We start from the raw sequence: 15,240 nt of genomic DNA, 5'->3' as shown, positions 1-15,240 counted from the left end.
GTTAGAATCATCATACCTGAATCCACTCATTATGCTGCTATGGGCCTGATGACATAGATTTCATTGCTGAGTGATATTGCATTGTACGTAAGTACCACAACTTCTTGATCCATTTTTCATTTTCTGCGATATTGAACTTGTACTGTAAACGAGGTTCTTGTAAACAGAGCCATCCGAAACTTTGGGTGGCTGTGTCTTTTTGATTTTAATTTCCCTAAGCTATAGGACCATAAGTGGAAGTGCCCTAGGCTCTGTTGCTTTGTTTTTTAGATGTTTCAGGAAACACCATACACTTCTCCCCAGTGGCTGTTGGCAATTTACATCCCGCCCATCAGCATAACAAGGCTCCAAGTTCTCCATGGTCTGTCCTACCTTTCTGGATTTTACACTTTTTTCAGATGGCCCTTTTGACCGGGGGGATGTGAGACTTCATTGTAGTGCAGATTTCCTTTGCAAGCTTGCTTGGTTGGCCAAAAATGGCGTATGCGTTTTTTCCTGAATATATTCAGGAAAAAACCCATATGCCCTTTTTGGCCAAGTGCATCATTCTCGACGTTCTGCCTCTTTTCCTATGCTTTAAATGCAATTCCAGTCTACCTCCTGAAATCGGTTTCCTGCAATTCTGCCCCGCTTTCATGTCCTCTTGGCAGCCTTACTTCAGTATATTTTTGGACGATAGCTGTCATTTATAACTCTGCAGGTTTGTGAATTACAGTGCCCCTGAGCTCTTTTCTTCAACTCGCTTTCTTGTGAGCTGGCCGCAACACCGCAGGATTGCTTCCTGCCCTAATCTGGTTCTGACACGGCACGCTGAGCCTTTGGTTAATTCCTCTTCCTGGTGGGAAATGAGAGTTAAATTTGCCCGTCCAGACACCTCCAGCTAGCCTCTCATTGGTTCTCCCTATTCCTGTTCATCTTCCGCAGAAATTGCAAACTGGGCCAAAGAGGAGGTTAAAGGCACTGATTCTCCAAGTCAGCAGAGTGTTAGTAAAGCGTCTGGAATGTTGCACCTGAGTCTCATTGGCCACCATCATCACGGTGTCTGTAGGCTTTTCTATGGTGACAGTGTGATATACGGTTCCCCCGCCAAGATTATTAGCTCCCCTCTGGGTGCAGTATGTCCTGCAAGCAGTAGTCTACTCTTTTGGGACACACTCTTGTTGTTTTATGAGAGAAACTGCAGGTCAAGTGATGTTCACACGAGTCGTCATGGTGCCCTGTTGCCCCCGGTTATCTCTCTGGATGTTGGAGTTGGAAGGCCTCCTCACTCGTGGTTGGTGTGCCCACAGAGCGAACCCTGCAACTTCAGGGCATGGTTGGTGGTTAGGATCACCACGTGGGGTCCTTTTCCCTTAGGAGGGAGGTGGCCTTTGGGGCTGCTGATTTCCAGGTTTTTAGATACCGCCAGTATCTTGGCCAGATGTGGCAGTGGGCCTAGCCCCTTGGTGACCGTAGTTTATCCTACCTGGATGGCATTCTTGCATTGTTCCATTTCAAGTGGTCCCAGTTTTTGCACTAATTCTCCAATGGCGATTCACCTTTCACCGGGAATGTAAAGGTCAACGGGTTTAGCTAAATTAGGGAGTTCCAGGGCAAGGGTCTGAATTGACTGCTCTTTCCATTCTTGAAAGGCCACTTCTGGATTCTATTCAAAAGGATCATCATCTTTTCCTTTCAGTGTTTCATATAGAGGCCCAGCTAGTAGACTGTAGTTAGGGATCCAGAAGCAGCAAACCCTGGCCTCCCCAGGAACCCCTAAGCTGTCTTCTAGTTTTAGAAAGGGGTAAGGCTGAAAATGGTTTCTTCCCTTTCCTGGGATGGGCTTCTCTGACCTTCTGTGAGAACGAAGCCCAGGCAGGTCACCACAGTCTGTGATATTTGAGCTTTTTCTTGGAAAACTTCTATCCTTTATTGGCTTGGTAGTTCAGAGGCCTCCTTAGTAGGGCTGGCGATCAGAATGTCGTCTGCGTACTGAAGGAGGGTTTCCTTTTCCAGAGGTAGAACTTTTAGGTCTTTAGCTAAGCTTTCCCCAAAGATGGTGTGGGAATTTTTGCACCCTTGGGGCAAGACGGCCCGGAAGTATTGTTTTAGTTGTATGTTGAGGCCTGCCACTCACAAGCCAAAATTTCTTGTGACTCTGGGACTAATGGAATACAAAAGAAGGCATCATTGAAGACTAATACAGAATACCATGTCCTGGTGGTTGGTAGAATGACCAGCAGGGTGTAGGAATTAGGAGCAGCTGGAGGTATATCCTCGGTGGCTTCACTGACTGTCCTGACATCCTTTACCAGGTCCCCAGCAGCCCATGGGGCTCTCGTGGTCAGACCAATCCCAGAATATGGAGCTCACCTGGGCAGGTACCCCACCCCCACCCCAGCCCACGGGGCTCTCGTGGTCAGGCCCCTCCCAGGATACAGAGCTACCCTTGCAGGTACCGTGGCAGGGCTGGGCACACAGGAACCGTGCACATAGCCCTCATTGCAGAGCACCCCCAGCTCACCTGTCGCTCAGAGCTGACACAGAGCACCTCAGAGCAGGACTTGAACTAACAAACAGCAGCTGCGACAGGTCTGTGACCCTGGGCATCACTCTGTGCGGCCTCCCTCCACCTGGTCTTCCAGAGACTTCCACTGCACCCGGGGCAGCAGGCCTCTGTCTCCAACCACCACCCACCCCTCCTCTCCCTGACTCCTGGGTTCCTCTCATTAGGAGAGGGTTTTCTTGAAGTTGTCTCCCACTCATGGGCCAGATAAAATGATTAGAAAACAAGCCAAAGCTGCAGCCCCTTGTCTATCCTGACTCTCAGGAGCCCACACCTGTTCCTTGGACCTGGCCGGTTCAGCAAGTTCCATTTTCTGCAACTGTGAGCCCCTGAGGGATGATGATTGGCTGACCTGGGCAGCCTTACCGTGCCGGCCAGCCCTCCCCAGGTGTGCCTGGGTTGAGATCAATATAAATACCACTCCAGGCAGCAAGAGGCCCTGCAGCCGTGCCTGACGCCATTTTCTCTGCCCTGTCAGCAGTCTCGGGGCTGGGCTGGTGGGAGGGAGTGAGAGGCCACGGCTTTGTGGGTGGCCCAGTGTGAGTGGGGCTCTGCTGGACTTTCTGCAGCAGTTGCCAGGCTGCCACCTGCTAAAGAAGAGGATGTGTCACCTATACCTGCTGCTGGAATTTCTCCCTGGGCAGAGGTGAGGAAGGAAAAAAGCAGTGGGGGCAGGGACAGGACGGGTATCTCAGGCAGGGAAATGGAAATCTTCCAGAAGAACACCCAGGGCCAGGACCATCCTGGCTGGCCTGCAGGCACCAAGTCGGCCGGCATGCTGTCACTCGTGTGGCTCTATGGCCCTTCCTCTAGGCTTTCAAGTCCTTGTATATATTCAGGTGTTTTACCTGGGACGGGTAGGAATAGTTCAGCAGCAACTGGCCTGGGGCTCAGCTCAGGTTTACTCACAGATGCCTCGGCACGGTGCCCCAGCTTTACAATGAGGACGCTTGTTGCGTGGGGGCTGCTGGCTGAATGGGAGACGATTCCCCACCACTGACCAACTTCAGAATTGTTTACAACTGGAGCAAGTGCCCTGATACGGTTTTCCTTTGTGGAACTGGTGGGTTCTGTGTTTTTTTTTCTCTTTTTCGTTTTTGGTTCAAGGTAGATTTTATTCCTCTTTTCTGTATTTACAGATATAAGCATGGAAATAATTTATTCATATAAATACATGTATGTGAAGGGAATAATTGTTTTTTCTGTTTTTTTTTTAAATTTTATTTCTTTTTAATTTTGAATTTTATTTTATATTTTTATACAGCAGGTTCTTATTGGTTATCTATTTTCTACATATAAATGTATACATGCCAATCCCAGTCTCTCAACTCCTCCCACCACCACCCCCCCAACAGCTTTCCCCCCTTGTTGTCCATACGTTTGTTGTCTACATCTGTTGCTCTATTTATGCCTTGCAAAATGGTTAACCTGTACAGTTTTTCTAGGTTCCACATATATGCATGAATATACAAGATTTGTTTTTCTCTTTCTGACTTACTTCACCCTGTATGACAGTCTCTAGATCCATCAACGTCTCTACAAATGACCCAATTTCATTCCTTTTCATGGCTTAGTAATATTCCATTTTATATATGTACCACAGCTTTATGCATTCGTCTGTCTGTGGGCATTGAGGTTGCTTCCATTACCTCGATATTGTAAAGAGTGAGGCAATGAACATTGCGGTGAATGTCTCTTTTTGATTTATGGTTTTGTCTGGGTATATGTCCAGAACTGGGATTGCTGTATCATATGGTAATTCTACTGTTAGTTTCTGAAGAAACTCCATATTGTTCTCCATAGTGACTGTATCAATTTATATTCCCAACAATAGTGGAAGAGGGTTCCATTTCTCTACACGCTTTCCAGCATTTTTTGTTTGTAGATTTTCTGATGATGCCCATTCTACCAGGTGTGAGGTGATATCTCATTGTTGAGTCCATTTCCTTGAGCAAGGGGTAGATCTTGTCTATTACATATTTAGCTTATGGAACGGTATCTGTGCTAATTTCAAACACAGGTTTTATGCAGCACCCCAACTCACATTCCCCCTTAAGCAAGCATAAGTTGGTTTTCTAAACATGAGACCCTGTTCGGTTTTGTAATTCAGTTCATGTGTAGCCAAGTTCGCATTCCATGTATTAGTGGTAACTTATGATGTTTCTTTTTCTGTGTGACTTTTTTCACTTAGAATCACCGTGCCTCAATCCACTCATTATGCTGGTATGGGCCTGGTGACATAGTTTTCATTGCTGAGAGGTATTCTGTTGTACGTAAGTACCGCAACTTCTTTATCCATTATTTGCTCTCTGGCATATTTAACTTGTGCTGCAGAAGAGGTTCCTGTAAACAGAGTCGTACCAAATTTTGGGGTGGCTCTGTCTTTTTGATTTTAATTTCCCTAAGCTATAGGACCATAAGTGGAAGTGCCCTAGGCTCTGTTGCTTTGTTTTTTAGATGTTTCAGGAAACACCATACACTTCTCCCGAGTGGCTGTTGGCAATTTACATCCCGCCCATCAGCATAACAAGGCTCCCTGTTCTCCATGGCCTGTCCTGCCTTTCTGGATTTTACACTTTTTTGAAATGGCCCTTTTGACCGGGGGGAAGTGAGACTTCATTGTAGAGCAGATTTCCTTTGCATCATTGTGGACGTTCTGCCTCTTTTCCTATGCTTTAAATGCAATTCCAGTCTACCTCCTGAAATCGGTTTCCTGCAATTCTGCCCCGCTTTCAAGTCCTCTTGGCAGCCTTACTTCAGTATATTTTTGGACGATATCTATCATTTATAACTCTGCAGGTTTGTGAATTACAGTGCCCCTGAGCTCCTTTCTTCAACTCGCTTTCTTGTGAGCTGGCTGAAAAACCGCAGGATTGCTTCAGGCCCTAATCTGGTTCCGGCACGGCACGCTGAGCCTTTGGTTAATTCCTCTTCCTGGTGGGAAATGAGAGTTAAATTTGCCCGTCCAGACACCTCCAGCTAGTCTCTCATTGGTCCTCCCTATTCCTGTTCATCTTCCACAGAAATTGCAAACTGGGCCAAACAGGAGGTTAAAGGCACTGACTCTCCAAGTCGGGAGAGTGTTACTAAAGTGTTTGGAATGTTGCACCCGGGTACCAGGGGACGAGAACTGAGACATATTTGAACACGTCTCCCGATCACACGGTTGATCATACTCTGGGTTCCACATGCATGTTTCAGCTGAAGGAAGAATCCCTTAAACCTGGAGAGTTGAGACCCGTGGAATGGGTACCATGCAATATGACTTCAAAGGGTCTTCATTTGCTCACCGAACCTGTCCAATCCTATCACTGCTGCGTTTATGCCCCTGTACACATGCTTGATTCCCTTTCGGAGTCATAGCAATCCATAGGTTTTAAGATACTTACTAGTCAGGTACATTCTTAAGTGTTTAATATGGGGTGTTGAGTCCATTTCGTTGAGCAAGAGTAGCTCTTGTCTATTACATATTTGGCTGAAGGAACTTTATCTGTGCTCATTTCAATCTCTGGTTTTATGCAGCACCCCAACTCACCTTTCCCCTTAAGCAAGCATAAGTTGGTTTTCTAAATTTGAGACCCTGTTCTGTTTTGTAATCCAGTTCCAGTATAGCCAAGTTTACATTCCGTGTATTAGTGATATCTTATGATATTTCTTTTTCTGTGTGACTTATTTCAGTTAGAATGATCATACCTGAATCCACTCATTATGCTCCTATGGGCCTGATGACATAGATTTCATTGCTGAGTGATATTGCATTGTACGTAAGTACAACAACTTCTTTATCCATTTTTCACTTTCTGCGATATTGAACTTGTACCGTAAACGAGGTTCTTGTAAACAGAGCAGTCCCAAACTTTGGGGTGGCTGTGTCTTTTTGATTTTAATTTCCCTAAGCTATAGGACCATAAGTGGAAGTGCCCTAGGCTCTGTTGCTTTGTTTTTTAGATGTTTCAGGAAACACCATACACTTCTCCCGAGTGGCTGTTGGCAATTTACATCCCGCCCATCAGCATAACAAGGCTCCCATTTCTCCATGGCTTGTCCTGCCTTTCTGCATTTTACACTTTATTCAGATGGCCCGTTTGACCTTGGGGAAGTGAGACTTCATTGTAGTGCAGATTTCCTTTGCAAGCTTGCTTGGTTGGCCAAAAAGGGCGTATGCGTTTTTTCCTGAATATATTCAGGAAAAAACGCATACGCCCTTTTTGGCCAAGTGCATCATTGTCGACGTTCTGCCTCTTTTCCTATGCTTTAAATGCAATTCTATTCTACCTCTTGAAATCGGCTTCCTGCAATTCTGCCCCGCTTTCAAGTCCTCTTGGCAGCCTTACTTCAGTATATTGTTGCACGATAGCTGTCATTTATAACTCTGCAGGTTTGTGAATTACAGTGCACCGAGCTCATTTCTTCAACTCGCTTTCTTGTGAGCTGGCCGCAACACTGCAGGATTGCTTCAGGCCCTAATCTGGTTCCGGCACGGCATGCTGAGCCTTTGGTTAATTCCTCTTCCTGGTGGGAAATGAGAGTTAAATTTCCCCGTCCAGACACCTCCAGCTAGTCTCTCATTGGTCCTCCCTATTCCTGTTCATCTTCCGCAGAAATTGCAAACTGGGCCAAACAGGAGGTTAAAGGCACTGACTCTCCAAGTCGGGAGAGTGTTAGTAAAGCATCTGGAATGTTGCACCCGAGTACCAGGGGACGAGAACTGAGACATATTGGAACACGTCTCCCGATCACACGGTTGATCATACTCTGGGATCCACATGCATGTTTTAGCTGAAGGAAGAATCCCTTAAACCTGGAGAATTGAGACCCGTGGAATGTGTACCATGCAATATGACTTCAAAGGGTCTTCGTTTGCTCACCGAACCTCTCCAATCCTATCACTGCTGCGTTTATGCCCCTGGACACACGCTTGATTCTCTTTCGGAGACATAGCAATCCATAGGTTTTAAGATACTTACTAGTCAGGTACATTCTTAAGTGTTTAATATGGGGTGTTGAGTCCCTTTCGTTGAGCAAGGAGTAGCTCTTGTCTATTCCATATTGGGCTTAAGGAACTTTATCTGTGCTCATTTCAATCTCTGGTTTTATGCAGCACCCCAACTCACCTTTCCCCTTAAGCAAGCATAAGTTGTTTTTCTAAATTTGAGACCCTGTTGTGGTTTGGAATTCAGTTCCAGTATAGCCAAGTTTACATTCCGTGTATTAGTGATATCTTATGATGTTTCTTTTTCTGTGTGACTTATTTCAGTTAGAATCATCATACCTGAATCCACTCATTATGCTGCTACGGGCCTGATGACATAGATTTCATTGCTGAGTGATATTGCATTGTACGTAAGTACAACAACTTCTTTATCCATTTTTCACTTTCTGCGATATTGAACTTGTACCATAAACGAGGTTCTTGTAAACAGAGCTATCCCAAACTTTGGGTGGCTGTGTCTTTTTGATTTTAATTTCCCTAATCTATAGAACCATAAGTGGAAGTGCCCTAGGCTCTGTTGCTTTGTTTTTTAGATGTTTCAGGAAACACCATACACTTCTCCCGAGTAGCTGTTGGCAATTTACATCCTGCCCTTCAGCATAACAAGGCTCCCAGTTCTCCATGGCCTGTCCTGCCTTTCTGGATTTTACACTTTTTTCAGATGGCCCTTTTGACCAGGGGGAAGTGAGACTTCATTGTAGTGCAGATTTCCTTTGCAAGCTTGCTTGGTTGGCCAAAAAGGGCGTATGCGTTTTTTCCTGAATATATTCAGGAAAAAACGCATACGCCCTTTTTGGCCAAGTGCATCATTGTCGACGTTCTGCCTCTTTTCCTATGCTTTAAATGCAATTCCAGTCTACCTCCTGAAATCGGCTTCCTGCAATTCTGCCCCGCTTTCAAGTCCTCTTGGCAGCCTTACTTCAGTATATTGTTGGACGATAGCTGTCATTTATAACTCTGCAGGTTTGTGAATTACAGTGCACCGAGCTCATTTCTTCAACTCGCTTTCTTGTGAGCTGGCCGCAACACCGCAGGATTGCTTCAGGCCCTAATCTGGTTCCGGCACGGCACGCTGAGCCTTTGGTTAATTCCTCTTCCTGGTGGGAAATGAGAGTTAAATTTACCCGTCCAGACACCTCCAGCTAGTCTCTCATTGGTTCTCCCTATTCCTGTTCATCTTCCGCAGAAATTGCAAACTGGGCCAAACAGGAGGTTAAAGGCACTGACTCTCCAAGTTGGGAGAGTGTTAGTAAAGCATCTGGAATGTTGCACCCGAGTACCAGGGGACGAGAACTGAGACATATTTGAACACGTCTCCTGATCACACGGTTGATCATACTCTGGGTTCCACATGCATGTTTCAGCTGAAGGAAGAATCCTTTAAACCTGGAGAGCTGAGACCCGTGGAATGGGTACCATGCAATATGACTTCAAAGGGTCTTCATTTGCTCACTGAACCTCTCCAATCCTATCACTGCTGCGTTTATGCCCCTGGACACACGCTTGATTCTCTTTTGGAGACATAGCAATCCATAGGTTTTAAGATACTTACTAGTCAGGTACATTCTTAGGCGTTTAATATGGGGTGTTGATTCCTTTTCTTTGAGCAAGGAGTAGCTCTTCTCTATTCCATATTTGGCTTAAGGAACTTTATCTGTGCTCATTTCAATCTCTGGTTTTATGCAGCACCGCAACTCACCTTTCCCCTTAAGCAAGCATAAGCTGGTTTTCTAAATTTGAGACCCTGTTCTGTTTTGGAATTCAGTTCCTGTGTAGCCAAGTTTACATTCCATGTATTAGTGATATCTTATGATGTTTCTTTTTCTGTGTGACTTATTTCAGTTAGAATCATCATACCTGAATCCACTCATTATGCTGCTCTGGGCCTGATGACATAGATTTCATTGCTGAGTGATATTGCATTGTACGTAAGTACCACAACTTCTTTATCAATTTTTCGCTTTCTGCACTATTGAACTTGTACCGTAAACGAGGTTCTTGTAAACAGAGCCGTCCCAAACTTTGGGGTGGCTGTGTCTTTTTGATTTTAATTTCCCTAATCTATAGAACCATAAGTGGAAGTGCCCTAGGCTCTGTTGCTTTGTTTTTTAGATGTTTCAGGAAACACCATACACTTCTTCCCAGTGGCTGTTGGCAATTTACATCCCGCCCATCAGCATAAATAGGCTCCCAGTTCTCCATGCCTGTCCTGCCTTTCTGGATTTTACACTTTTTTCAGATGGCCCTTTTGACCCGGGGGAAGTGAGACTTCATTGTAGTGCAGATTTCCTTTGCAAGCTTGCTTGGTTGGCCAAAAAGGGCGTATGCGTTTTTTCCTGAATATATTCAGGAAAAAACGCATACGCCGTTTTTGGCCAAGTGCATCATTGTCAACGTTCTCCCTCTTTTCCTATGCTTTAAATGCAATTCCAGTCTACCTCCTGAAATTGGTTTCCTGCAATTCTGCCCCGCTTTCAAGTCCTCTTGCCAGCCTTACTTCAGTATATTTTTGGACGATAGCTGTCATTTATAACTCTAAAGGTTTGTGAATTACAGTGCCCCTGAGCTCCTTTCTTCAACTCGCTTTGTTGTGAGCTGCCCGCAACACCGCAGGATTGCTTCAGGCACTAATCTGGTTCCGGCACAGGATGCTGAGCCTTTGGTTAATTCCTCTTCCTGGTGGGAAATGAGAGTTAAATTTGCCCGTCCAGACACCTCCAGCTAGTCTCTCATTGGTTCTCCCTATTCCTGTTCATCTTCCGCAGAAATTGCAAACTGGGCCAAACAGGAGGTTAAAGTCACTGACTCTCCAAGTCGGGAGAGTGTTAGTAAAGCGTCTGGAATGTTGCACCCGAGTACCAGGGGACGAACACTGAGACATATTTGAACACATCTCATGATCACACGGTTGATCATACTCTGGGTTCCACATGCGTGTTTTAGCTGAAGGAAGAATCCCTTAAACCTGGAGAGTTGAGACCTGTGGAATGGGTACCGTGCACTATGACTTCAAAGGGTCTTCATTTGCTCACTGAACCTCTCCAATCCTATCAGTGCTGCTTTTATGCCCCTGTACACACGCTTCATACTCTTTCGGAGACATAACAATCCATAGGTTTTAAGATACTTACTAGTCAGGTACATTCTTAGGCGTTTAATATGGGGTGTTGAGCCCATTTCGTTGAGCAAGGAGTATCTCTTGTCTATTACATATTTGGCTTAAGGAACTTTATCTGTGCTCATTTCAATCTCTGGTTTTATGCAGCACCCCAACTCACCTTTCCGCTTAAGCAAGCATAAGTAGGTTTTCTAAATTTGAGACACTGTTCTGTTTTGTAATCCAGTTCCTGTGTAGCCAAGTTTACATTCCGTGTATTAGTGATATCTTATGATGTTTCTATTTCTGTGTGACTTATTTCAGTTAGAATCGTCATACCTGAATCCACTCATTATGCTGCTATCGGCCTGATGACATAGATTTCATTGCTGAGTGATATTGCATTGTACGTAAGTACCACAACTTCTTTATCCATTTTTCAATTTCTGCGATATTGAACTTCTCCCGTAAACGAGGTTCTTGCAAACAGAGCCGTCCCAAACTTTGGGGTGGCTGTGTCTTTTTGATTTTAATTTCCCTAATCTATAGGACCATAAGTGGAAGTGCCCTACGCTCTGTTGCTTTGTTTTTAGATGTTTCATGAAACACCATACACTTCTCCCCAGTGGCTGTTGGCAATTTACATCCCGCCCATCAGCATAACAAGGCTCCCAATTCTCCATGGCCTGTCCTGCCTTTCTGGATTTTACACTTTTTTCAGATGGCCCTTTTGACCGGGGGGAAGTGAGACTTCATTGTAGTGTAGATTTCCTTTGCAAGCATGCTTGGTTGGCCAAAAAGGGCGTATGCGTTTTTTCCTGAATATATTCAGGATAAAACGCATACACCATTTTTTGCCAAGTGTATCATTGTCTACATTCTGCCTCTTTTTCTATGCTTTAAATGCAATGCCAGTCTACCTCCTGAAATCGGTTTCCTGCAATTCTGCCCCGCTTTCAAATCCTCTTGGCAGCCATTCTTCAGTATATTTTTGGATGATTGCTGTCATTTATAACTCTGCAGGTTTGTGAATTACATTGCCCCTGAGTTCCTTTCTTCAACTCGCTTTCTTGTGAGCTGGCCGCAACACCGCAGGATTGCTTCAGGCCCTAACCTTGTTCTGGCACGGCACACTGAGCCTTTGGTTAAATCCTCTTCCTGGTGGGAAATGAGAGTTAAATTTGCCCATCCAGACACCTCCAGCTAGTCTCTCATTGGTTCTCCCTATTCCTGTTCATCTTCCGCAGAAATTGCAAACTGAGCAAAACAGGAGGTTAAAGGCACTGACTCTCCAAGTCGGGAGAGGGTTAGTAAAGTGTCTGGAATGTTGCACCCTAGTACCAGGGGTGGAAAACTGAGACATATTGGAACACGTCTCCCGATCACACGGTTGATCGTACTGTGGGTTCCGCAAGCATGTTTTAGCTGAAGGAAGAATCGCTTAAACCTGGAGTGTTGAGACCCGTGGAATGGGTACCATGCAATATGACTTCAAAGGGTCTTCATTTGCTCACCGAACCTCTCGAATCCTATCACTGCTGCGCTTATGCCCCTGTACACACGCTTGATTCTCTTTCAGAGATACAGCAATCCATAGGTTTTAGATACTTACTAGTCAGGTACATTGTTAGGCGTTTAATATGGTGTGTTGTGTCCATTTCGTTGAGCAAGCAGTAGCTCTTGTCTATTACATTTTTGGCTTAAGGAACTTTTTCTGTGCTCATTTCAATCTCTGGTTTTATGCAGTACCCCAACTCACCTTTCCCCTTAAGCAAGCATAAGTTGGTTTCATAAATTTGAGAGCCTGTTCTATTTTGTAATTCAGTACCTGTGTAGCCAAGTTTACATTCCATGTATTAGTGATATCTTATGATGTTTCTTTTTCTGTGTGACTTATTTCAGTTAGAATCATCATAGCTGAATCCACTCATTATGCTGCCAAGGGCCTGATGACATAGATTTCATTGCTGAGTGATATTGCATTGTACGTAAGTACCACAACTTCTTTATCCATTTTTCACTTTCTGCGATATTGAACTTGTACCGTAAACGAAGTTCTTGTAAACAGAGCCGTCCCAAACTTTGGGGTGGCTGTGTCTTTTTGATTTTAATTTCCCTAAGCTATACGACCATAAGTGGAAGTGCCCTAGGCTCTGTTGCTTTGTTTTTTAGATGTTTCAGGAAACACCATACACTTCTCCTGAGTGGCTGTTGGCAATTTACATCCCGCCCATCAGCATAACAAGGCTCCCAGTTCTCCATGGCCTGTCCTGCCTTTCTGGATTTTACACTTTTTTCAGATGGCCCTTTTGACCGGGGGGAAGTGAGACTTCATTGTAGTGTAGATTTCCTTTTCAAGCTTGCTTGGTTGGCCAAAAAGTGCGTATGTGTTTTTTCCTGAATATATTCAGGAAAAAACACATACGCCCTTTTTTTCAAGTGTATCATTGTCGACGTTCTGCCTCTTTTCCTATGCTTTAAATGCAATTCCAGTCTACCTCCTGAAATCAGTTACCTGCAATTCTGCCCCGCTTTGAAATCCTCTTGGCAGCCATTCTTCAGTATATTTTTGGACGATAGCTGTCATTTATAACTCTGCAGGTTTGTGAATTACAGTGCCCCTGAGCTCCTTTCTTCAACTCACTTGCTTGTAAGCTGGCCGCAACACCGCAGGATTGCTTCAGGCCCTAATCTTGTTCTGGCACGGCACGCTGAGCCTTTGCTTAATTCCTCTTCCTGGTGGGAAATGAGAGTTAAATTTGCCCGTCCAGACACCTCCAGCTAGTCTCTCATTGGTTCTCCCTATTCCTGTTCATCTTCCGCAGAAATTGCAAACTGGGTCAAACAGGAGGTTAAAGGCACTGACTCTCCAAGTCGGGAGAGTGTTAGTAAAGCGTCTGGAATGTTGCACCCGAGTACCAGGGGACGAGAACTGAGACATATTGCAACACGTCTCCCGATCACACGGTTGATCATACTCTGGGTACCACATGCATGTTTTAGCTGAAGGAAGAATCCCTTAAACCTGGAGAGTAGAGACCCGTGGAATGGGTACCATGCAATATGACTTCAAAGGGTCTTCATTTGCTCACCGAACCTCTCCAATCCTATCACTGCTGCATTTATGCCCCAGTACTCACGCTTGATTGTCTTTCAGTGACATAGCAATCCTTAGGTTTTAAGATATTTACTAGTGAAGTACATTATTAGGCGTTTAATATGGGGTTTTGAGTCCATTTCGTTGAGCAAGGAGTAGCTCTTGTCTATTCCATATTTGGCTTAAGGAACTTTATCTGTGCTCATTTCAATCTCTGGTTTTATGCAGCACCCCAACTCACCTTTCCGCTTAAGCAAGCATAAGTTGGTTTTCTAAATTTGAGACCCTGTTCTGTTTTGTAATCCAGTTCCTGTGTAGCCAAGTTTACATTCCATGTATTAGTGATATCTTATGATGTTTCTTTTTCTGTGTGACTTATTTCAGTTAGAATCATCATACCTGAACCCACTCATTTTCTGCTACAGGCCTGTTGACAGAGATTTCATTGCTGAGTGATATTGCATTGTACGTAAGTAGCACAATTCTTTATCCATTTTTCACTTTCTGCGATATTGAACTTGTACCATAAAGGAGGTTCTTGTAAACAGAGACGTCCCAAACTTTGGGGTGGCTGTGTCTTTTTGATTTTAATTTCCCTAAGCTATAGGACCATAAGTGGAAGTGCCCTAGGCTCTGTTGCTTTGTTTTTTAGATGTTTCAGGAAACACCATACACTTCTCCCTAGTGGCTGTTGGCAACTTACATCCCACCCATCAGCATAACAAGGCTCCCAGTTCTCCATGGCCTGTCCTGCCTTTCTGGATTTTACACTTTTTTCAGATGGCCCTTTTGACCGGGGGTAAGTGAGACTTCATTGTAGTGCAGATTTCCTTTGCAAGCTTGCTTGGTTGGCCAAAAAGGGCGTATGCGTTTTTTCCTGAATATATTCAGGAAAAAACGCATACGCCCTTTTTGGCCAAGTGCATCATTGTGGACGTTCTGCCTCTTTTCCTATGCTTTAAATGCAATTCCTGTCTACCTCCTGAAATCGGTTTCCTGCAATTCTGCCTTGCTTTCGATGCCTCTTCATAGCCTTACCGCAATATATTTTTTGAAAATAGTTGGTCTTTATAACTCTGCACGTTTTTGAATTGCAGTGGCCCTTAGCTCCATTTTTCAGCTCATATTTTTGTGATCTTGCCTCATAACCACAGGATTCCTTCAGGCCCTATTCTTCTTCTGGGGCACCTTGCTGTGCCTTTGGTTTATTCTTCTTACTGATGTGAAATTAGAGTGACATGTGCCCATTGAAACCGCTACAGCTAGTTTCTCACTGGTTCCCCCTATTCCCATTCATCCTCCACACTAACTGCAGACTGTGCGATACCAGAACTTAAAGACATTGACTCTCCATGTGGGGATGTTGTTAGTAAAGCGGCTGGAATGTCGATCCGCAGCCCCAGGAGAGGAAAAATGAGGTGCGTTTTACAAACCTTTTCTGATCATATGGTATACCAGTCGCTGGGTTTCCCAAGCATGGTTTAGCTGTAGGAAGATTCCCTTCAACC

Source organism: Orcinus orca, unplaced genomic scaffold (genome assembly GCF_937001465.1).
Source record: "Orcinus orca unplaced genomic scaffold, mOrcOrc1.1 scaffold_23, whole genome shotgun sequence".
NCBI classification, from domain to species: Eukaryota; Metazoa; Chordata; class Mammalia; order Artiodactyla; family Delphinidae; genus Orcinus; species Orcinus orca.
Note: the sequence above shows the minus strand (reverse complement) of the source record.